Below are 25523 nucleotides of genomic sequence, written 5' to 3' on the forward strand. Positions count from 1 at the left end.
AATTAAGTACTTAAATTAAACACAGTCCAAATTGAGATGTGCTGAAGATATAAAATGCACACTGGATTTCAAAGACTTAATACAAAAAAAAGAATGTAAAATTAATAACTTTTATATTGATTACATATTAAAATGATAATATCTGGACATATTAGGTAGGTTAAATAAAATACACTATTAAAATTATTTTCACCTGTTTCTTTTACTGTAAAGTGGCTACTAGAAAATTGCAAATTACACATATGATTTGTAGTATATTTCTTTTGGACAGTGCTTTAGAGAAATGCTCTAGCAATGTTTTTGCCTCGCTCCCAGCCTGCCACCTTTGTAGAAACTTTTAGGAATATATTGGCTTAGACTGGGGATTTTGAATGTAAGAAGACCTGGGTTTATATCTCAGTTCTCCGCTTACTACCTGAGTGACTTTGGACATATTACTTAAAACTCTCTGCTTCAACTGCTTCAGCTACAAAGTAGGGATAATAACATTGTGTCCGCTTGCGTTATATGGTTACTGTGACGATTACACGAAACTATAAATTTCTTGTTTGCCTCACATAAAGAATCACTTAGTTACGACTGGTGTTATTTATACTCTTATTTCCTACTATCCAGGGATTCTCCTCAGTTTTCTTATTCATCATATCCAGATGAATCTAGAGAGTAAAACTTTAAGAACACTCAGTATTATCCCTTCACCCGCCTAAATAAATTATATCTTAGGTTTCTTGGATGGCTGACACCCAGAATGACACCTTTTCAAGAGAGACAAGGCCTAATAATGGAGATGTAATCTTCTAGGCCATAGCTGGGTGATCAACGTTCATATTAGAAATATGTACATATAGATATAGGACACATATAGTTGGTTCATTATATAAATTAGCAAAATAAATCATCTGTTTTTATAATGTTTATTGGAATATGGTTGATTCACAGTGTTGTGTTAGTTTTAGGTGTACAGCAAAGTGAATCAGTTATACATATAAAAATCATCTTATGTTGAAGAGGGAATTTGACATAAAATGTCATCAACTAGAGTGACTAAATATTGATATTTCATTGAATAAACTGTCTTGTTTTGTTTTTTAATGGAATTGCCTGAAATAGCCCAGTATTCAAAATCAGAATCAACAGAAAGAATGTTTATAACAGAAAATATTATTTTACTCTTATAAAAACAAAAAGCAAAATGATGGCAGATCTGCATTTGGAACGTTGCATGCAATATTGTTTGCCAAGCCTAAAACAAGCATAAGAGAGTATTAAGCTCACAGCAACTGAAATAATCAAGAAGAGAAAAGTGCTTCTGACTAACTATATAAAAAGAAAAACCCAAGTGTGGGAACATAAAACCTGTGAAGGTGATAATTAAATATTGGAGGTGCAGGTTTGAGTATGACTAAGGACATCACCTTACTTACTAAAGTCCTTGATTCTAAAACTAGTACACAACTCTAGAATTTGAAAAAGGCACTTTAATGCATATTAAATATTAAATGAGGCACCACTTAATTGGATACATTGCCCCAGGGATAATACAGCAAATAAAGTTTGAAAGGGGGTTTAAGCTAATTGATGGATGCTTAAGCTATAATAGGATCTTTTTAAAGGAAAGTAGAGATGCTTTGGAAATTGTCTAGAAGGCTGCTATACCCTCCCCCTTAAACATGCTTTTGTGTCATTATTAGGCTCCTATCTTGGAATACGGACAGAAACTTCCTGGTTAACTATAACAGAAGAGACAGAAAGCAGGTATTTAGACCTTAAAGTAGACTTTAGAGAGGTAGCCACTTGGCTGCAGGAATGAAGAAGAAATGCAGTTCAGCAACTGGAGTTGACACAGATGTGGACAAGGCCACCAGGTGGGCTGTTTTAAGTGGTGCAACGTACTTTTCCCTGTAGGCAGGTGGAGCCCGGTGGCAGTATATTGAGGAGACGGCTCCTAGAATCCAAGTCAGGGGACAGTGGTGATTAGATAGAGGCACCATAACAGTGTGCCCAGTGGTCAGGGACTGGATCCCAGGTTCTTCATGGTATAGAAGAGGAAGAGACAAAGGCTTATAGGAGTAAGGCAGAGCATCGGTCCTAAATGGATTGTGGCTCTAGGCTAGTGGTTCTCAACTGGGAGTGAGTTTGCTCCCCAGGGACATTTGGCAATGTGTGGAGACATTTTATATTGTCACTGTTGGGGGTGGGTGGGTACAACTGGCATCTAGTGGGTAGAGGCCAGGGGTGCCGCTAAACCTCCTACAATGCATTGGACAGCCGTCACCACAAATGTCCATCTGGCCCAAAATGTCAATGGTTATGCTGTCTACTACTCTAGGCAGATTTCTGAGGCAAAACTTGGACACAGAACAATAACGCTGAAGTCCAAACTGGGTTATAAATTGGGAACCAGGTGCTGGTGCAAACTCGACTAAAAAGAGATCAGGACCAGCCTTGAAACAGTTATGACTTGATACAACATCCCCAGGGTTTAGGCTACAACTCCTATGAGGCAGTGTGGTATAGAGGGAAAAAGTAAACCTACTTCCAACTGTAAGTCTCCGTGGTTCAAAACAAGTTTTATAAGTTTGACTTCCTTGTGTCAGATTAACACAGCAGTTTCAGATCTGAGGGATATTGTGAAGATCATAAGGTAATATATCCAAAATGCCTACCACAGGACTTAAAACATCATAGCACTAGAATGGCAAGAAAGTTGCTGCATCTAACGTATAATACAGAAATTATATCTGCCCTTGGCAAAGCAACGAAATAGCCTGTGTCTAAGTCTAGTGAACATTTATAAATACTCACGCTCATCTTATTTGGCCTCTCAGCAATACTGATCACTGCAGTTGCCATGCTGCAATCTTTTCTTTTTTCTTAACATCTTTATTGGAGTATAATTGCTTTACATCATTGTGTTAGTTTCTGCTGCATAACAAAGTGAATCAGCTATACGTATACATATATCCCCATATCCCCTCCCCCTTGCATCTCCCTCCCACCCTCCCTATCCCACCCCTCTAGGTGGTCACAAAGCACCGAGCTGATCTCCCTGTGCTATGCGGCTGCTTCCCACTAGCTATCTATTTTACATTTGCTAGTGTATATATGTCCATGCCACTCTCTCACTTCGTCCCAGCTTACCCTTCCCCCTCCCCGTGTCCTCAAGTCCATTCTCTACGTCTGCGTCTTTGTTCCTGTCCTGCCCCTAGGTTCTTCAGAACCATTTTTTTTTTTTAGATGCCATATATATGTGTTAGCATACGGTATTTGTTTTTCTCTTTCTGACTTACTTCACTCTGTATGACAGACTCTAGGTCCACCAACCTCACTACAAATAACTCAATTTCGTTTCTTTTTATGCCATGCTGTTTTCTAATTGCTGCTCCCTTATCTGATTTCCCAACTAGATGTGCATAAGCTCCATAGGTGCAGGAATGGCGTCTCTCTCGTTCACTTGTAACCTCACTGCCCACATAAATAAATAAAAAAGTTTCCAATAAATAAATGAACAAAACCTAGTTAAATAACCTCTAATCAACCAGAAGGCAGGAGTGCTATTGATTATACATATTGCAGAATTCTTCTATGATGCCTATAGCGTCAGAAAGTTTTAGATCAATTTCAATCAAAAATCTCCTTCTTTTCAGTGGCTCCATTCCTACTTGATTGTGGGACCCACTGAGTTGAATGCATATGCCCAGGAAATTCTCTAGGAAGCAGAGCTATACCCATAGAGAATCTCTGCTTTTTAGATCAATAATTCTAAACACTAGAGAGAGTTGGGGAGATGGTTCCTGAATTCTCACTCTGAAAGAAAAACACGTTTCTAAGTGTTTGGATCTATAATAGTACCCTTATTCAACCTGGTTGTCTTAAATGCTTGACCCAGTGCCAGGCATGGAGTAGGTACCGTAAACATTTGTTTAAATAAATTATTTAAAACTCAGAATATATTCAAATTCTCTTTTTCATAAAGTTTTAGAGATATTTATTTCCCTATATTCATAAAGCTACAATGCATAGAAGAAATAGTTTCTCATGAAATTCAATACGACATTTCCAAAGCTCTCAGGTACTTTGATAGCAAATTTATTTGAAACATTATAAGGATGTCAATAGTGTATGCAAATTCAACACATTTAACCTTTAAATTTATTGCATTAGACTTGTAGTTAAATAATTGAATATTACTATGCCTTATCAGATTTGTTTTTTTTTTTCTTCTGAGGTCAGTAAACCTAACTGTAGACCATAAAGTTGCCATCTACGAACAAGTACTGATCCATATATACACAGAAATGACTCCTGAATCCATATAACCTTGCAAGGATGTGTATCCTTGTAGAAAGGAAATGTTATAATAAAAAGGGATAATATATACATAAAAGTTACGTCTACATTTAAAGCAGCAGTTTGATTACCATTCAATTATAATCATCTTCTATACAAGTAGAAAGTAAAAGATTAAAAACTTTTAGTTAACCTTTAAGAAAAGAAAGTTTTAAAGAAGCATTATTGGGACTTCCCTGGTGGCGCAGTGGTTAAGATTCCACGCTTCCAGTGCAGGGGGCCTGGGTTCGATCCTTGCTCAGGGAACTAGATCCCACATGCATGCCGCAATTAAGAGTTTGCATGCCACAACTAAGGAGCCTGCCTGCCGCAACTAAGACCCGGCACAACCAAAGAAATAAATAAAATAAATATTAAAAAATAAAAGAAGCATCATCATAACTCATTTGTCGAACATTTTATTTTACAAAACATTCTCTTACTCATGGCCTCATTTTAGACATTTAATATGGACATAATTCCTTATTAACTAAAATTGAACCACTATACTATTTAAAACACCTTTCCTTTTTGTTTTTAAGGAGAAGCCTATGAGTTGGACAAAGTTAAAATCAGATGAGTTGTGAAATACAGTGCTCAATATTCCAAAGAAATATATAATTAAAGCTGATAAGATTAAAATCATTTTCCATTGTAGCTGTTCATATGCCGTATGTTAAGTAGTTCCCTATATGGGAACACATAGTTTTAAAGAAGTATATATCTTATTACAACCCTCTTAAACTTTTCATTTAACAAGCAAACAAATAAAAAGGTATCTGATGCTTGAATTAAAGGTCAATGAAACAGTGAAGGCCCATGGGTCAAGCACAAAGAAGTCCCAGTGAAGTTGAACTTCACTGGTCTGAGTCTAACTCGCCGTACATAACCATAGTTAGCATAAGCTTTCTACACAGTTGGTAGCAATCAGATACATATTTAATGTGGTTTCATTATATCCTATAAATGCTGGCAATAGAATAATCTCCCCGGGGTATTCGGTGAATAATAGAAAAGAGAAAATGATGAGCACATTTAGCACATGCACCCATAACCTCATGATAAAAGGCACCATTTCCCCCATACAGCACCTGTTGTCATAGCTGCTTTAATTACTTTTCATTGTAGTCAGCAGCTTGAAATATTTATCATGGAGCCTATAATTTCCCAAATCCAAAACTGAAATCTACCCAAGTGACTACAGGAACTGAAATTTTACTCACTCCTCCTACTTCTGTGCTTAACTTGCAACCTCAAAAGCTCTAAACAAAATATCTTTGAGGGAAGCTTCATTCAGTTAGGAGACCCGGTGCAGTACAAGATTACAATATGTTCACACAACATTCAACAGGCAGCGTATCGTATCACATTTTGATTGAAATAAAGACAGAAATCATTTCATTATTAAATATTAAAATATTCAATGTGCTAAAATAAAAGATAAAGCAAATTTAAAGGTTTTTGTAAATAGGTACCAACTAAGAACACATTCAGTCAATATTTCTAGGATTTATTCTTCCCATCAGTTGAATATGAAATTAGGTTTGATTTTAGCACTCCTTCTCCAGTGAATTATTGGTTATAAATCCCATGCTTTGGCTATGTTCTTTTGATTGTGAAATATGCTGTGATCTAGAATAAAGACTTTTTTGCTGTCTTTATTAAAGATCTAAAGATTGTTTTGCAGTCTCTTTTAATCTTATTTACTTAATAAAAAATGTTATTTATATTTACATCTTACTTACTATAGTGTACTGCTGTAATGCTACACAAACATTAACTCATTTAATCCTAATAACAATTCTATCAGGTAGCAACTGTTATTTTCTCTACTTTACAGCTGAAGAAATTGAAACACAAAGAGATCGAGGAATTTGCCTACAGTCACTGAGGCCAGTTAGTGGCAGATCAGGGACTCAAACTCAGATAGTTCAGCTCCAGAATCTGTGTTCTTACCTTCTACATACTACAAGCCAATTTAATTTCCCAGGAAGGTCCTTATGAATAGAAAAATAATTTCACATAAACTTCATCAATTCAGTTTGTGAGTAAGAAGACCAGTTCCAATGACTGGATTAGCATAATCCAGGGTTAAAAATATATTTTGCATAGCAACCAAGTAAATATTCATGTCCACACACTGACACAAACATAACCAATGTGAAAGTTTCACAAATTAAGATTACCTTACTACATACATATTGTATTTCATTTTGAAAATGCTGCTTATAGACCAAGTAATTTGCTTTCACAATGTGCTAATATAGTGGTTCTCATACCTAGTTACCCATTAAAATTGTCTGCGGAGATTTTAAAACTAAGGAATGTGTGAGCCCCATTCCAATCAATTAAATTAGAATCTCTGCTGAATAGCGTTTTAAAAGCTATACAGGCGATACCAAGAAGCTGCCATGGTTGAGAGTTTCTGCACTATTGAAGCCAATATATTTAATGTGAAACACATTGGAGTAGATGAAACTGACAAGATGTAGTTATTATCTCTAGTTGAATACAGGACTTTTGATTATTTTCCATTAGCATCAGTTTTGTATGCTATAAAGACCTATTAACTTCTTGAAGAGGTGTTAAAATATTTTATTTTCACAAGTAGCTTAATATTCATTCTTTAACATTATTTATATTGTTACCACCTAACATAACCTTTCTTAATTAGTGGATTTTGAATCAACAAGGTCTTTTTATTTATTTATTTATTTTTGGCTGCATTGGGTCTTTGTTGCTGCACGCCAGCTTTCTCTAGCTGTGGTGAGCGAAGGCTTCTCTTCATTGAGGTGCGCAGGCTTCTCACTGCGGTGACTTCTCCTGTTGTGGCGCACGGGCTCTAAGCGCGTGAGCTCAGTAGTTGTGGTGCATGGGCTTAGTTGCTCTGTGACATGTGGGATCTTCCGGACCAGGGCTCGAACCCGTGTCCCCTGCATTGGCAGGTGGATTCTTAACCACTGCGCCACCAGGGAAGTCCCCAACAAGGTCTTATTTATTTAAAATATTTATCTATATGGCTGCGCTGGGTCTTAGTTGCAGCATGCATGTGGGATCTAGTTCCCTGACCAGGGATCGAATCCGGGCCCCCTGCACAGGGAGCACGGAGTCTTAACGGCGGGACCACTGGCGAAGTCCCAACAAGGTCTTACTTTAAATGGGCGGTTAAATTACGGAAAGAAAACAGTGGCTCTTTGACCAAGATTGAGTTAAGATGAATAATTGTTTAGTTCGACACAAAACACGTGGTCTGGTTAATTCTATGTCCATAATTCCCTCCTTTTATTCCATCCTTTCTCCCCCAAATCTTCTGATGGTCTACAAGTGAAAAATTAATAATACAAACTAATTTAAAGTTTAGCGTTTGCACAGTGAATTGCCTTGTTGAAAAAGTGCTGTGGCTACCAAGTTTGATGCACACCTAACAACCTAGTTCTTAAAAGACAAGACCCGGGTCTGCTGCTGCACCTCACCCAGCGTGCTGAAGTGGAGGGAAGCCACAGGCACACGTGGAAAATCGCTAAAATGGGAGAGAGCAGAACAAGATTTGAGTCAGACGTTTGCCAAAATGGTCCCAGCTGTGTTAACGTGATTTTATTTTCTGTTTTTGATGTCCTATCATTGGTCCTTTCTTATTGTTGTGGTTTTATGGTTTTCAACCTAAACTGGCAGTACTTAAATTTCTCCGGTCAGCATTCTTCTGTGTTCTCCACAGTGAATGACTGTTCCAAATTTACAATTTCCATCAACTTTAAATGACTGTGTAGCTTCACCTCCCCAGAGAAAACAATGGCCAACACTGGCCTCCGTTTTCAGCCTCCTCCGTCTCAAAACTTCCCTCTTACTCACCTCCCGGGTGTCCTCCCCCTTAAATCCCATTCGGTCCACTGTAGGCTCGTTTCCCTTTCTCCTAAAGTCATCCGTGACTTCTGACTTGCCAAGTTCAACATCCTATTTTCAGAGGAACCTCTCTTTTGCATAATGTAATATATCTTGTTAATTTACAACTCTTCTAATTTCTAATTTTTATCAATTGTCTTAATCTGAGCTAAAAATTTCCTTCACCCAATCTACAAAGAAAGGTTTTGGTTAGCAAATTAGCAGTAAAAATACCACATCTGAGGACATTTTAAACCTACTTAATTACCACAAACTATTTGTATGACTTTAACACACAACTTTTTAAATTAAGATGAGTGCTGCCGATAATGCCTCAGAACACCAAAACAAGATCCTTTTCTGGAAGGATCTTTCTTTAGAAGGATTTTATTAGCATTATTACAAACTACTGTAAGTCCTTGAAAGTTAGAACACTACTTTTCTTCTAAGTATTTCTTTAATTTATTATGGACCTTGCTTGTAATTAGTCCATGTCAGTGATGTTTACCCGCATTTATAAATGTCAAGCTTTTAGACAGAACCACTTGGTATTTAAAGAATTATTCCAAGTAGGAATAACTTTATTTTATGTTTCTTCTCTAGCCTACATGGTGAAAAATAGTGACATCCTTCAGCGGAGCCATCTTATTTGTATTGCCCAAATGTGTGTGAATTTTTTGTGTCAGTTACACTGCCCTGAACAGGAGGGCTATAGCCAACTTCTTTCCTGACTGACAAGTCTAAACCACTTCCCCAAACTTGAATATACTTGGAGAAGGAAAAAAAAAAAAAGGGAAAACACCAGGTGAGCCAGGCTGTTTTGTTTCCTATGTTTGCCAGGTTTGTGTGGATAGGGTGAGGTTCTCCTAAGTCAACAGAGTCTATGTTAAGGCAGCAAGAAGGTACATGTTGTGCTTCCTTCCACTATGAGTTTACACTCACACAATTCTCTTCTCTAATCCCAGAGTAGCTCTAAGCAAAACTGTAGACATGTGGGGCCTCTAGGTGTTATCTAACACCCTCTGAAACAGCTGGGAACGCTTGGCAAGACTGCGGGAGACACCCAGAGATTTCTGCTTTCTTCCTACCAGCCCCTGTAGTCATGTGTGGTTCTCATCACCCCGATCCAGCTGCCCTTTAGATCACTGCCTCTATTCATGTATATGTTTGGAGATTTTCCTTTGCTAGGAGCAGATTTCTGCATTCACCTCACTTTTATGATGGAGCTGATGAAGATATGCAAACCTGGGAGACATCTGGTATTTGATGTTCCATTCTGCAAACCAAGACTAGGAATATATAGGAGCGCAGAACAACTATACAAATGATGTTGGCTTTACTGCTTTAGCAGATAATGTAATAGACATAGGAGAGTGATACATTTTTTTAGTGGCACTTTGATATCAGGAACAGTATAACTGCAAATTGACTGTTTTATTCTATTTCTCCCACTTTGTAGTGGTTTCAGTTACTTTGGCTTGTTTTGGTTTGGATTTTAACCTCAGATTAAGCCACATGAAAGAAGGAAGCTTGAAACACCATAACGTAAATTAGAGTTCTTCAACACTATTGACATTTTGGACTGAACTGCCATAAGTCCCCTGGGGGCAAAATTGCACCAGTTGAGGACCACTGATCAAAGTCATACAGAAATCTATAGTATTGAAGAATAATCACTTCCCCCCAGGTTCCTTCAAAATCAAAGTTGCTATCGAAAACTATTTAGGAAAGTAATTCAGTATGTACAATATTTAGGTTATTTTATTTTGCATGTATTACATCATCATTATAAATGAAACTTAACTTTTCTCTCTATGTCAGTGTTGACCGCTTGAATAACGCCCGCCCCCAAAGACAGGAGGCACTTTTCACAGGTCCCAGCAAAGCAGTCTGAGATGGGGCGTGTGACCATGACTGCTACTGTGGATTACGATGGTTACGATAATTTTAGCGAATTCAGGATAGATTAGTCTACATGATTACAACTATCAATAATATTATGCCCATTACTGGGCCTACCATTTTATATTTTGACATTACAACTTTGAAATCAGCTGTGTATACTCTGAGACTAGGTAAATATCAGCTAAGGTGCACTGTGGCTTAATTTTCATGTACTTGTTATTTTGAGTTTTAAAAAGGTGTGAGGTTAGCTCAGAGCTTTGGCCTCAGTGAAGCAATGCATTACTAGTAACACTAGCAAATTTAATAAATAATGCCCCAAATGTACAAGGACTAAAACACGAGTTTATTTATTGCTCATATAAAACCCAAAATAGATATTCCTAATTGGTAATTGATCTCCTTCATGTGATGTTCCAGTTCCTTCCATCATGTGGCTTTGCCATATTTAACATATGCCTTCTAAAGTCACTCTGTTGTTTTACAGCAAACAAGCGGAAGAGGAAAGAACATGGAAAGTCACACAGGTTGGTTTTTATGGGCCTGCTCTATAAAATGAAGGGATGGCAGTTGAAGACTCAGATAAGGTGCCAGCTTAAGGGACATATGTTGAAGGATTTGGACTCTGCCCTCCAGGGTGCATATATGCATTGAACCAATGGCTGATAAACGATGCTGTGTCCCCAAGAGCTGCAATATACAAATCTGGAAAACCAAGATGTAGAATTACGAATTACCAGGGTTTCTCTTGACACTTCCATACTCAATGGCTGCTTCAAGTGGGCAATAGCAGACTTCTCGTGCCAGAATATCAGCAAGCAGAGAATAGCATAACCAACGTGGATTGCCGTGAGGAGCTCAGAGGAGGCGCTGTGGGCTCTCTTCATCCTTCCGTGACCAGATAGCTGTGAGTGGACAAAAGCAGAAACTCTGGTCCTTAAGAAAAAGTAACCAAGGGCTCAAAACACTTGAAGTTGGAGGTCACTCCACTGCAAGCAATCCAGGCTGCTAAAGTGCTATCTGAAAAGAGAGAAATCTAGAATTTCTATGATGATGTAATACATGCAAAATAATGATGATGTAATACATGCAAAATAAATTTCTTGGTGCAGGAAGAAGATATTTGGTTATAATTACAACTCTGGGACAAACTGCAAGAGATGAATTGTAGCTTGGTTTGTTAATATTCTGGGAAATTGCATCTGGCCACTAGCTTGAAGAATTGGATTTGCATGCTTTTCCTCTCAGGAAAGGGATGGACTGTACCAATTCCATTTAATGACTACTCCAGATTCACACATATGCCTTTTCCAGTCAGAATGGCTGAAGCAGCTGCTTGTGTGTCATTGAGCCCATCTGCTGCTATTGCTATTGCCACTGCTTCAGACTGAGATGCAGGGCCACCTAATGGAGAGAGAACACCACGGCTGTGCACAGGCCTGCCCAGACCATGGGGCCTCTGGTTCCCCTAGCAAGTGCCTGCAAAAGTCAGGTGATGCAACCAGAAGCACATGGTAGTTAATGCCCCATGGGGGACACTTTGCCCAGTGGGAGACAGGGGATAGAAAGGAGTGCTTCCTCTCCCAGAACAGTGCTCAGTCTAGCATTAGTTTTGCATGGCCTCTCTGACAGTGTCCAGTGGGACAAGCAATTACTGGGCTGTAAAGAAGCTGTAGCATTCAGCTTTCTCTTCTATTTTCTCCTTCCCTTTTTTATTTGTCCTTTCCCACCTCTCAACCTTCTCCCTTTCTTTGTCATTTCTTCCTCTCCCATTCCCTCCCCTTTCCCCTCTTCTTCTTCCCTTCCTAAACAATTCGATCCAAAACTCATTATTTGGGGCTGAGCAAGATATGTGTCCACACTAGGAGGTGTGGGGATAGATTGAGGAGAAAGAAGGAAATCCATGATGGCCCGGAGCGGAGTGTGGTACCCGGAAGTGGAGCCCTGGAGCCAAGCAAAGTGAGGAGACCACCCATGAGGAGGTGGGGGAAAGCAGCAGCAAGTAAGATTGTCTCCATATGAGTAGACTGCTCAAATAAAGATGATGGGAGCCATGTTTCTCACTGTCAGAGAGGGGAGTCACAAATAGAGAAAGGGAGAAAACCAGATTAAGTCCCATGGTGTTCGACTGAAATTAGAAATATAGGGGTGAAATCATGACTTTGAAGCTATATAGATAGATACAGAAATAAATATAGATGTGAACATGTATATGTATATGTGTGTGTGTGTGTGTCTGTGTGTTCTCTAGCTCTGGCCACTGAGAGAGTCTAGGAGTTGAAACCCTCAAATAGCAATACAGACAATTAGGGCCCACACACTGCTTTTTAAATATCACTCTTCACTATAAGGAATCAGCCCTCTTCGGAAGAATGGCTGGTTTCAAGGCTGGAGCTGAGAAAAAACGAGATGAACCTAGAACATCTTATTCTGCCGAAAAGTGAGAAAGTTCTTAAAAGTGATGATGTTTCACCAAGACACAGAAGCCAGCTTGAAGGCATAAACATAACACAGGCCAAATCTAGCACAATTTTACCAACAAAATAAATAACAGTAATGAATTATAACCCACTGAATAAAACACATTCATGAGTCCATAATGATATATCAATGAAACATTTTCAATTTGATGAGGAACATTATCGCAAAGTAACTCACAACAAAATATTTATTAATTACAGAGTAAACAGTGGAGAAGCCTGAGAGTCACCACCTGATCAGGTGATCAAAGTTAACCTCACCAATAATGGAAAAAATCAGAATCGTGCACCACTTGATAGGATGCAATGAGAAGAACACAGAATCAATTCTGTGATATTCCTACCAAAGATGTAGAACCTGAATGTAATCATGAGGAAACATCAGACACAGATTAAGGGAACTTCTACAAGATGACTGGCCTGTAATCTTCAAAAATGTTATGGTCTTGAAAATCAAGGAAGGACTGGGGAATTCGACTGCAAACTGAAAGAGGATAAAGAGACATGGCAACTAACAGCAACATGAGATGATAGACTGGATCCTTTTGCTATAAAAATATACCAACTGGCACAACTGGCATAACTGAATGGAGTCTTGGGATTGGATGACAGCAACGCATCTGGAATGATTTTCTTGGTTTTGACGTTTATGTTATGGTTATGAAGGAGACTGTCGGAAATACACACTAAAGCACGTAAGGGTAATGGGCATTATGTTAGCAATTTACTCTCAACTAATGGGGGGGGGGGAGTCCCTTATTCCAGTCTTGCAAATTTTCTGTTACTTTGAAATTGGTTCCAAATTAAGAAGAGGCAGAATAGCAGAAGCAGCAGAATCTGTGGCAGGGCTAACAGTCCCCTCTGCATTTGCTCTCCCTTCCTTCCTGACTCACTCTCTTTTCCCTTTCTCCTGCTTCCTTCAGGCTCTGTAGTCTAGGGAACCCTTTCTAAGTTACTGGGCAATTCACAGAATCTACACTGGCTACCAGACCTATGGAATGTGAAGTGTTATAATAGAAAGTCCAGTTGGAAGCCTCTGTATCTACATATTTGTACCAAAATAGAAATTCATAGAAATATCTTATATCTGGTGAACCGCCATGAGACAACAAAGTGACATTGCAATCAGATATACCCATCATAAATGTGGGGATATCTAATCCACAAAGCCATAAAGGTAGACATGCACAGTAATATATCCTCTTCAGTGGTAGTGATACATGAAAGAAGGGACTTGCACAGATCCTGGAGACACAATTAGGCTTCATAAGCAGATGCTCACACTACCAGAACTTCCATTCCTGGTACACTGTTATTTCTCCTTTAATCCACACCTATGGTCTTATGAGACTTCATCATGACCAGCTGATAAGGAAGAAATAGGTTAAACTATGGGTTATGAATGGTTTTATATGATTTGAAGATACATACTAGAAGCAGGAAGCCCTGAAGTACATAGGGAAAGAAATACTTCTGATGAGAAGAAATTTTCAGGGTTACATTTGGCTGTCCACCCTACCTAGGAGAGTTGGCTAGAGTTATACATCCACATTAGTTCATTGACCGTGGTGGATGGTTTCATCAGATGATCAGAGACTTGGAAAGGATGATACTGGGGGACTAAGGAAAAGGAGATCCAAGGAATAGTTAAGTGTAGGGACTTCTCAAAATTGGCACAGTAGAGATTGGTTCAAGATGGTGGAGTAGAAGGACATGCTCTCACTCCCTCTTGCAAAAGCACCGAGATCACAACTAACTGCTGAACAATCATTAACAGGAAGACACTGGAACTCACCAAAAAAGATACCCCACATCCAAAGACAAAGGAGAAGCCACAATGAGATGGTAGGAGGGGCGCAATCACAATAAAATCAAATCCCATAACCAATGGGTGGGTGACTCACAAACTGGAGAACACTTATACCACAGAAGTCCACCCACTAGAGTGAAGGTTCTGAGCCCCACGTCAGGCTTCCCAACCTGGGGGTCCGGCAATGGGAGGAGGAATTCCCAGAAAATCAGACTTTGGAGGCTAGTGGGATTTGATTGCAGGACTTCGGCAAGACTGGGGGAAACAAAGACTCCACTCTTGGAGGGTAGACACAAAGTAGTGTGCACATCGGGACCCAGGGGAGGGAGCAGTGACCCCATAGGAGACTGAACCAGACCTACCTACTAGTGTTGGAGGGTCTCCTGCAGAGGCCGGGGGTGGCGGTGTCTCACCATGAGGACAAGGACACTGGCAGCAGAAGTTCTGGGAAGTACTCCTTGGCGTGAGCCCTCCCATAGTACACCATTAGCCCCACCAAAGAGCCCAGGTAGGCTCCAGTTTTGGGTCGCCTCAGGCCAAACAACCAACAGGGAGGGAACCCAGCCCCACCCATCAGCAGACAAGCGGATTAAAGTTTTACTGAGCTCTGCCCACCAGAGCAACAGCCAGCTCTACCCACCACCAGTCCCTCCCAACAGGAAACTTGCACAAGCCTCTTAGATAGCCTCATCCAGCAGAGGGCAGACAGTAGAAGCAAGAAGAACTACAATCCTGCAGCCTGTGGAACAAAAACCACATTCACAGAAAGACAGACAAGATGAAAAGGCAAAGGGCTATGTACCAGATGAAGGAACAAGATAAAACCCCAGAAAAACAACTAAATGAAGTGGAGATAGGCAACCTTCCAGAAAAAGAATTCAGAAAAATGATAGTGAAGATGATCCAGGACCTCGGAAAAAGAATGGAGGCAAAGATCAAGAAGATGCAAGAAATGTTTAACAAAGACCTAGAATAATTAAAGAACAAACAAACAGAGATGAACAATACAATAACTGAAATGAAAAATACACTAGAAGGAAGCAATAGTAGAATAACTGAGGCAGAAGAACAGATAATGACCTGGAAGACAGAATGGTGGAACAGAATAAAGAAAAAAGAATGAAAAGAAATGAAGACAGCCTAAGAGACCTCTGGGACAACATTAAACGCAACAGCATTCGCATTATAGGGGTCCCAGAAGGAGAGGAGAGAGAGAAAGGATCTGAGAAAATATTTGAAGAGATTATAGTCAAAAACTTCCCTAACATGGGAAAGGAAATAGCCATCCAAGTCCAGGAAGTGCAGAGAGTCCCATACAGGATAAACCCAAGGAGAAACACACCAAGACACATAGCAATCAAATTGGTAAAAATTAAAGACAAAGAAAAATTATTGAAAGCACCAAGGGAAAAACCACAAATAACATACAAGGGAACTCCCATAAGGTTAACAGCTGATTTCTCAGTAGAAACTCTACAAGCCAGAAGGGAATGGCATGATATATTTAAAGTGATGAAAGAGAAGAACCTACAACCAAGATTACTCTACCAGGCAAGGATCTCCTTCAGATTCGATGGAGAAATCAAAAGCTTTGCAGACAAGTAAAAGCTAAGAGAATTCAGCACCACCAAACCAGCTCTACAACAAATGCTAAAGGAACTTCTCTAAGTGGGAAACACAAGAGAAGAAAAGGACCTACAAAAACAAACCCAAAACAATTAAGTAAATGGTAATAGGAACATACATATCAATAATTACCTTTAACGTGAATGGATTAAATGCTCCAACCAAAAGACACAGGCTCGCTGAATGGATACAAAAACAAGACCCATATATATGCTGTCTACAAGAGACCCACTTCAGACCTAGGGACACATACAGACTGAAAGTGAGGGGATGGAAAACGATAGTCCATGCAAATGGAAATCAAAAGAAAGCTGGAGTAGCAATACTCATATCAGATAAAATAGACTTTAAAATAAAGAATGTTACAAGAGACAAGGAAGGACACTACATAATGATCAAGGGATCAATCCAAGAAGAAGATATAACAATTATAAATATATATGCACCCAACATAGGAGCACCTCAATACATAAGGCAAGTGCTAACAGCTATAAAAGAGGAAATCGACAGTAACACAATCATAGTGGGGGACTTTAACACCTCACTTACACCAATGGACAGATCATCCAAAATGAAAATAAATAAGGAAACAGAAACTTTAAATGACACAATAGACCAGATAGATTTAATTGATATTTATAGGACATTCCATCCAAAAACAGCAGATTACACGTTCTTCTCAAGTGCACACGGAACATTCTCCAGGATAGATCACATCTTGGGTCACAAATCAAGCCTCAGTAAATTTAAGAAAATTGAAATCATACCAAGCATCTTTTCTGACCACAACGCTATGAGATTAGAAATCAATTACAGGGAAAAAAACGTAAAAAATACAAACACATGGAGGCTAAACAATACGTTACTAAATAACCAAGAGATCACTGAAGAAATCAAAAGGAAATCAAAAAATACCTAGAGACAAATGACAATGAAAACACGACGATCCAAAACCTATGGGATGCAGCAAAAGCAGTTCTAAGAAGGAAGCTTATAGCAATACAAGTCTACCTCAAGAAACAAGAAAAATCTCAAATAAACAATCTAACCTTACACCTAAAGGAACTAGAGAAAGAAGAACAAACAAAACCCGAAGTTAGCAGAAGGAAAGAAATCATAAAGATCAGAGCGGAAATAAATGAAATAGAAACAAAGAAAACAATAGCAAAGATCAATAAAACTAAAAGCTGGTTCTGTGAGACGATAAACAAAATTGATAAACCATTAGCCAGACTCATTAAGAAAGAGAGGGAGAGGACTCAATAAAATTAGAAATGAAAAAGGAGAAGTTACAACAGACACCTCAGAAATACAAAGCATCTTAAGAGACTACTACAAGCAACTCTATGCCAATAAAATGGACAATCTGGAAGAAATGGACAAATTCTTAGGAAGGTATAAGCTTCCAAGCCTGAAACAGGAAGAAATAGAAAGTATGAACAGACCAATCACAAGTAATGAAATTGAAACGGTGATTAAAAATCTTCCAACAAACAAAAGTCCAGGACCAGATGGCTTCACAGGTGAATTCTATCAAACATTTAGAGAAGAGCTAACACCCATCCTTCTCAAACTCTTCCAAAAAATTGCAGAGGAAGGAACACTCCCAAACTCATTCTATGAGGCCACCATCACCCTGTTATCAAAACCAGACAAAGATGTCATAAAAAGAGAAAACTACATACCAATATCACTGATGAATACAGATACAAAAATCCTCAACAAAATACTAGCAAACAGAATCCAAAAACACATTAAAAGGATCATACACTATGATCAAGTGGGATTTATCCCAGGGATGTAAGGATTCTTCAATATATGCAAATCAATCAATGTGATACACCATATTAACAAATTGAAGAAGAAAAACCATATGATCATCTCAATAGATGCAGAAAAAGCTTTTGACAAAATTCAACACCCATTTATGATAAAAACTCTCCAGAAAGTGGGCATAGAGTGAACCTACCTCAACATAATAAAGGTCATATATGACAAACCCACAGCAAACATCATTCTCAATGGTGAAAAACTGGAAGGATTTCCTCTAAGATCAGGAACGAGACAAGAATGTCCACTCTCACCACTATTATTCAACATAGTTTTGGAAGTCCTAGCCATGGCAATCAGAGAAGAAAAAGAAATAAAAGGAATACAGATTGGAAAAGAAGAAGTAAAACTGTCACTGCTTGCAGATGACATGATACTATACATAGAGAATCCTAAAGATGCCACCAGAAAATTACTAGAGCTAATCAATGACTCTGGTAAAGTTGCAGGATACAAAATTAATGCACAGAAAATCTCTTGTATTCCTATACACTAATGATGAAAAATCTGTAAGAGAAATTAAGGAAACACTCCCATTTACCATTGCAACAAAAAGAATAAAATACCTAGGAAAAAACCTACCTAAGGAAACAAAAGACCTGTATACAGAAAACTATAAGACACTGATGAAAGAAATTAAAGATGATACAAACAGTTGGAGAGATATACCATGCTCTTGGATTGGAAGAATCAATATTGTGAAAATGACTATACTACCCAAAGCAATCTACAGATTCAATGCAATCCATATCAAATTACCAATGGCATTTTTTACAGAACTAGAACAAATATCTTAAAATTTGTATGGAGACACAAAAGACCCCGAATAGCCAAAGCAGTCTTGAGCGAAAAAATGGAGCTAGAGGAATCAGACTCCCTGACTTCAGACTATACTACAAAGCTACAGTAATCAAGACAATATGGTACTGGCACAAAAACAGAAACATAGATCAATGGAACAGGATAGAAAGCCCAGAGATAAACCCACACACTTATGTATATGACAAAGGAGGCAAGGATATACAATGGAGAAATGACAGTCTCTTCAATAAGTGGTGCTGGGAAAACTGGACAGCTACATGTAAAAGAATGACATTAGAAAACTCCCTAACACCATATGCAAAAATAAACTCAAAATGGATTAGAGACCTAAATGTAAGACTGGACACTATCAAACTCTTAGAGGAAAACATAGGAAGAACACTCTGACATAAATCATGGTAAGATCTTTTTTGATTCACCTCCTAGAGTAATGGAAATAAAAACAAAAATAAACAAGTGGGATCTAATGAAACTTAAAAGCTTTTGCAAAGCAAAGGAAACTACAAACAAGACGAAAAGACAGCCCTCAGAATGGGAGAAAATATTTGCAAACGAATCAAGAGACAAAGGATTAATCTCCAAAATATATAAACAGCTCATGCAGCTCAATATTAAAAAAACAAACAACCCAATCCAAAAATGGGCAAAAGACCTAAAGAGACATTTCTCCAAAGAAGACATACAGATGGCCAAGAAGCACATGAAAAGCTGCTCAACATCACTAATTATTAGAGAAATGCAAATCAAAACTACAATGAGGTATCACCTCACACCAGTTAGAATGGGCATCATCAGAAAATCTAGAAACAACAAATGCTGGAGAGGATGTGGAGCAAAGGGAACCCTCTTGCACTGTTGGTGGGAATGTAAGTTGATACAGCCACTATGGAGAACAGTATGGAGGTTCCTTAAAAAACTAAAAATGGAATTACCGTATGACCCAACAATCCCACTACTGGGCATATACCAGAGAAAACCATAATTCAAAAAGACACATGCACCGCAATGTTCACTGCAGCACTATTTACGATAGCCAGGTCATGGAAGCAACCTAAATGCCCATCAACAGACGAATGCATAAAGAAGATATGGTACATATATACAATGGAATATTACTCAGCCATAAAAAGGAACGAAATTGGGTCATTTGTAGAGACGTGGATGAATCTAGAGACTGTCATACAGAGTGAAGTAAGTCAGAAAGAGAAAAACAAATACCATATGCTAACACATATATATGGAATCTAAGAAAAAAAAAAAAAAGGTCATGAAGAACCTAGGGGCAGGATGGGAATAAAGATGCAGACCTACTAGAGAATGGACTTGAGGACAATGGGAGGGGGAAGGGTAAGCTGGGACAAAGTGAGAGAGTGGCATGGACATATATACACTACCAAATGTAAAATAGATAGCTAGTGGGAAGCAGCCGCATAGCACAGGGAGATCAGCTCGGTGCTTTGTGACCACCTAGAGGGGTGGGATAGGGAGGGTGGGAGGGAGGGAGATGCAAGAGGGAAGAGATATGGGGATATATGTATATGTATAGCTGATTTACTTTGTTACAAAGCAGAAACTAACATACCATTGTAAAGCAATTATACTCCCATAAAGATGTTTTAAAAAAAAATTGACTCAGAAAGAAGTATGATATCTGAATATATCTACATTCAGAGATTAAATAAGTAATTTTAAAACTTCCTATAAAGAAAAGCCTGACTCAGATAGCTTCACTGGTGAATTCTACCAACACTTAAGGAAGAATTAATACAAATACTTCACAAGTCTTCCAAAATATAGAAGAGGAGGGAACACTTCTGAGCTCATTCTATGTTGCCAGTATTACCCTGATACCAAAACCAGGCCAAGACATCACAAGAAAAGAAAACTACATACCAATACCTGTTATGAATATAGATGCAAAAATCCTTAATAAAAAAAAGCTAGAAAACTGAATCCAGCAACGTATAAGAAGTATTACACACCATGACCAAGTGGATTTATCTTAGCAATGCAAAGTTAGCTTAACATACAAAAGTCAATCAAGGTAGTATACTGTAATACCAGAATAAAGGACAAGAACCACATGATCACCTTTATTGGTGGAGCAAATACATTTGACAGAATCCAAGACCCATTCATGATAAAAACTCTCAGAAAACTAAGAATAGAAAGAAACTTCCTCAACCTAATAAAGGGCATCTATGAAATACCTCTAGCTAACATCACATTTACTGGTGAAAGACTAGAATACTTTCCCCTAAGATGAGGAAAAAGACAAGGATGTTCGCTTTCATCACTTCTATTCAACATTTTACTGGCGGTTCTATCCAATTAGACAATTGGATTGAATTGCAATTCTATCCAATTGTTTTTCTTGCAATTAGGCAAGAAAAACAAATAAAAGTCATCCAGATTGAAAAGGAAGAAGTAAAACTATATCAGCTTGCAAATGACATCATCCTGTATATAGAAAAGGGACATCACCAAGAAAGTGAAAATACAGCCAACAGAATGATAGAAAATATTTGTAAATCAGATAACTGATAAGGGACTTGTACTCAAAATATATAAAGAACTCTTACAATTCAATGATAAAAAGACATTTAAAAATGGACAAAAGATTTGAATAGATATTTCTTCAAGGAATATATACAAATATCTGATAAGCACACAAAAAGATTCTGGGCATCATTAGTCATCAGGGAAATGCAAATCAATATCACAATGAGATATTACTTCCCACATACTAGGATGGCTAGAATCAAAATGTCCAATAATAACAAGTTTTGATGAGGAATGGAAAAGTCAGAACCCTCATACCCTGCTTGTGGGAATGTAAAATGGTACAGCTGCTTTGAAATACAGTCTGGCAGTTCCTCAAATGATTAAACATAGAGATGCTATATGACCAGCAATTTTACTTCTAAGTATATACCCAAGAAAATGAAGATATATGTTCACACAGAAACTTGTATATGAGTGTTTATAGCAGCATTTTTCAGAATAGTTAAAAGATGGAAACAACCCAAATGTCTGTCAACTGATGAAGGGATGAACAAAATGCGGTATCTCCATACAATGGAATATTATTTGGCCACCAAAAGGACTGAAGTACTGATACACACTAGATCATAAATGAACCTTGAAAATATTAAGCTAAGTGAAAGAAGTCAGTCATAGAACACTGTATATTATTTGGTTACATTCATATGAATGGACGATTTATGTTTTGATAAATGTTGCCTAATTTCCATCCATATTGTTCGTGGTAAAAAACCCAACCACAGACCTATTTCCCTCTCTTCTGCAAAATCTGGATATAACATTTAAATTTTTGCCAGTCTGGTGAACAAAAGACGGAATTCACATTGTTTCCATTGCACGTTTTTACTCTTTAGTGAGGTAGAATTTATTTCCCTGTGTCTATTTTCTTAGTTGTAAAAGAGCTATTCTTGTTGTTCATCCACTTTGCTGTTAGAATTCTTTGGCCAAATGTTTTTAGCTACAAGTAACAAAAACCCTCCTGAGCCCCAGATTAAAGATGGAAAAGAATTTATAGAAAGGATTCCACTTGGCTTATGGGCCCTGAAGGCAGGAAACGCATCCTGGTCTCCCAGATCTTGAACAAGTGTCTCCATCTGTATCTGACATCCACCTTCTTTCCCCTGAGGAAAAAAAAAAAAAAGAAGACTACTTGCCTGGCATCATGTATGTTTTCTTCTCTTACTCAAAGATCATTCATAATAGTTCTTCAATCTAGGAAGAAATCTGTCCAGGCCAGCATAGTTAGGTAGGCATTCCGAGCATTATCTTTCTTTACGGCAGCCTCTTCACCTAACATGGCTTTATTTCTCCTATCCCCATCCTCTCCTCTTAATGAGATACAAATATGAAACAGAAAGTAAAAAGAATTATAAAAGCTGGAGGTAATTTTAAAGATCATGTAGGCAGATACAAATATAAAATAGGAGGTGAATAGAATTATAAAACCATAGAGCTGGATGGAATTTAAAGATCAGGCAGCCCACTCCCCAAATTTCCAAGATAAAGAAACTCAGGCTTAAGAGGCTAAATGATTGGCTCAAGCTTTCATTCCAAGTAAGTGAGCAGATGCAAGCCCTCAATTCCTCTGCTTTCTAAGTCCTGTTCCCTTTTCCAAATGTCCTAGGACTTCTGATTATATGTATATCAGTCTATTCAGATTTCTTATTTAACAGGTAGTATTCAATAAAACTGGCACAAACTATCTGAATATATGTAACTCCTCATTACATAGAACTGTATGCTTAATCTCATTTTCTATTTATATCAATGAATATATACCTGTATAACTATGAAAATTAGAGCTTATTTATCAGCCTAAGATCTAAAAAAACAAAATTTATCTCTGGAAGACTGTGAGTTTTTATGTTTCTTAATCTCATTTCACAATTACAATCATTCAATGATTTTTACAGCTGGAATTAAAATTCACCATACAATTATTTAATTGAAATAAGGTAATAAAATTCCTTGTGTGACTTATCACACATAAACCAATTGTCCCAATTACTCAGTTTTACTTCATCTCACAGTTTTTTGCATGTACTTGTTAATAGCTGTGCTAGCCATCTGGAATGCCTAGAACATTGCTGCAGGAGATGACACCGACAGCAACTGTAGCTCGGTGGTGTAAAACACACCTAGTGATTTGAGTTCTTAAATTTCAGCAGTTAAATCTCACATCAACAAAGATGATTTTCTTCTGAAAAAATTTTCATACTCTAATAATATTGAGTTTTGTGACATGGATAGTGAAATAGAACAGCAAGTCAACTTCACAGTTGTAATTAATGTATCTTCAATTTGGGGAAAACCACTCTCACCATTTTGATTAAAGAAATATACTGAGGGCTTCCCTGGTGGCGCAGTGGTTGAGAATCTGCCTGCCAATGCAGGGGACACGGGTTCGAGCCCTGGTCTGGGAAGATCCCACATGCCACGGAGCAACTGGGCCCGTGAGCCACAACTACTGAGCCTGCGCGTCTGGAGCCTGTGCTCCGCAACAAGAGAGGCCGCGATAGTGAGAGGCCCGCGCACCGCGATGAAGAGTGGCCCCCGCTCGCCGCAACTAGAGAAAGCCCTCGCACAGAAATGAAGACCCAAAACAGCCAAAAATAAATAACTAACTAAATAAATTTATAAAAAGAAAAGAAATATACTGATATTTCACAATATATTTATTAAAATAATATCACACATTCTCATGGATTTAGATTTAAATTGCTTATTTGGATGAAAAGATGAGCACTTTAGATATCCACAGGCCATCTTTTTTTCCAGTAAATTTTGTGGTTGTCATAGAAAAATTATCAAAATTGTCCCATGTGTCATAAAATTTAACAAAAATCTACACTGAACACTCTTACTGTTATGTATAAATTACCTGTGCATAGTGTATTCCAGCAGGCAACTAACCACCTGAGGCTTATGAAGACCTTTATTTATATTTTGTATTACCCATATTTTCTATCACCCAAATAAAAAGTTGTGTTTTCATAAAATACCATTTGCTTATAATTTACGAGGTTTCACTGCAGCCTCTATGCACTTTGAGTGTTTGAATGAAGGTTTGGGATGAACTTGGGATACATGTAGGCATTTTTTTAAATTGCCACTAGGAAATTAGACTTCTCCTAGATTCTTTCACAAAAATCGTAGGTCTTGTTGGGCTTCTCTGAGAGTGTGTTGATTTTCCAGCTATCCAAAATTGGACTTGTTCCCAATAAGTTCCTAGGTCTTTACCTGATGGTCTTGAGATACCTAACTTTGGTTTAGTTGCCCATGAACTAGGGTCGAAAAGCAGCAGGGGGTTGATAACCCTGGAAGTTCAGTCTAATGCTCTGCCATTACGGAATTTCTCTGACCTGCTTCGTGACAGTAGTCCAATCCTTCATGTAATCTCCTTTAATGTGTATGTTTTTAACAGATGGATCACTAAGCTTTTGATCTCTGAGGGCTAAACTGAGGCATGTAGAATCAAGATTATTTACTGTTATAGTGTAACTGATATCTTTAATGGACTGGCTAAGTGATATTATGCCCCAGCTTATGAGATCTATACTAAATTAGTGAAGATATTCATATATCATACATTTATACAAGACATATATTCTGTCTTTCAAAGCACTACAAAGAAATGTAAAACATAAATTTGATGATATTAGTTGTCTTTCTCTTCATTGAGCGTAAATGTGTAAGCCTATAATTGAAAAGAATTTTATTACAACAGTTCCACAAAGTCACATTACAGAAAAATGTTAAGTGCCTGTTTTAAAAGTCCAAAACAGTACCCAGTCAGATGTCTTTACCATTTGTAGTATTTTGAGGACCATGAATATAGAAAATGAAGTAGCAGGGATAAAATAGACTTTGCCAAGAGAGGAACTGAAATTTACACTTCCAAAGTACATTTTTTATGAATCAGAATACAATATTATTGCCTTTGACTATTAAAAAATTTTATTTCTAACTTTGTTTGCTTCATTGCCATGCCTTTTTCATTCGAGATTTAAATTTAACCATAGGTTTTTTCCCCACACAAATAGACATTTTAGGGCAAAGAATACACAGTGCTATAATCGGAAGATGAAATAAGTAGTGCACACTCTCTGATATAATGTCAGGCGTGGTATTTTTATTCATAAAATAAATTCCTAGAGGTCTGCTGGTTTGGAAACTTACTTCAAATGGTTGTAAAATGTCTGGAAGACAGAGAGTGCTATTCAAATGTTTGTGTGAATGTTTCAGACCTTGCCACACCTTAAGGAAGAGGGAGTTTTTGGAAAAGGGTGTTCTCCTTGTGT

General features: G+C 37.9%; 1 long non-coding RNA gene across 3 annotated transcripts in view; it reads right to left on the minus strand.

Moving 5' to 3' along the window:
* Window positions 1-25523, minus strand: part of LOC132365754 (uncharacterized) — a 210370-nt gene that overhangs the window by 10503 nt on the left and 174344 nt on the right. For 2 of the 3 annotated variants that reach the window (XR_009503218.1, XR_009503217.1), the window contains exons 3-4: window positions 10848-11015; window positions 6874-7849 (exon numbers count right to left, since the gene is read on the minus strand). This is a non-coding gene — a long non-coding RNA (uncharacterized LOC132365754). Of the gene's footprint in view, window positions 1-6873; window positions 7850-10847; window positions 11016-25523 lie in introns of those variants that run through there. The other variant, XR_009503219.1, reaches the window with a different exon arrangement.

Source organism: Balaenoptera ricei, chromosome 5, assembly GCF_028023285.1.
Source record: "Balaenoptera ricei isolate mBalRic1 chromosome 5, mBalRic1.hap2, whole genome shotgun sequence".
Lineage (NCBI taxonomy): Eukaryota > Metazoa > Chordata > Mammalia > Artiodactyla > Balaenopteridae > Balaenoptera > Balaenoptera ricei.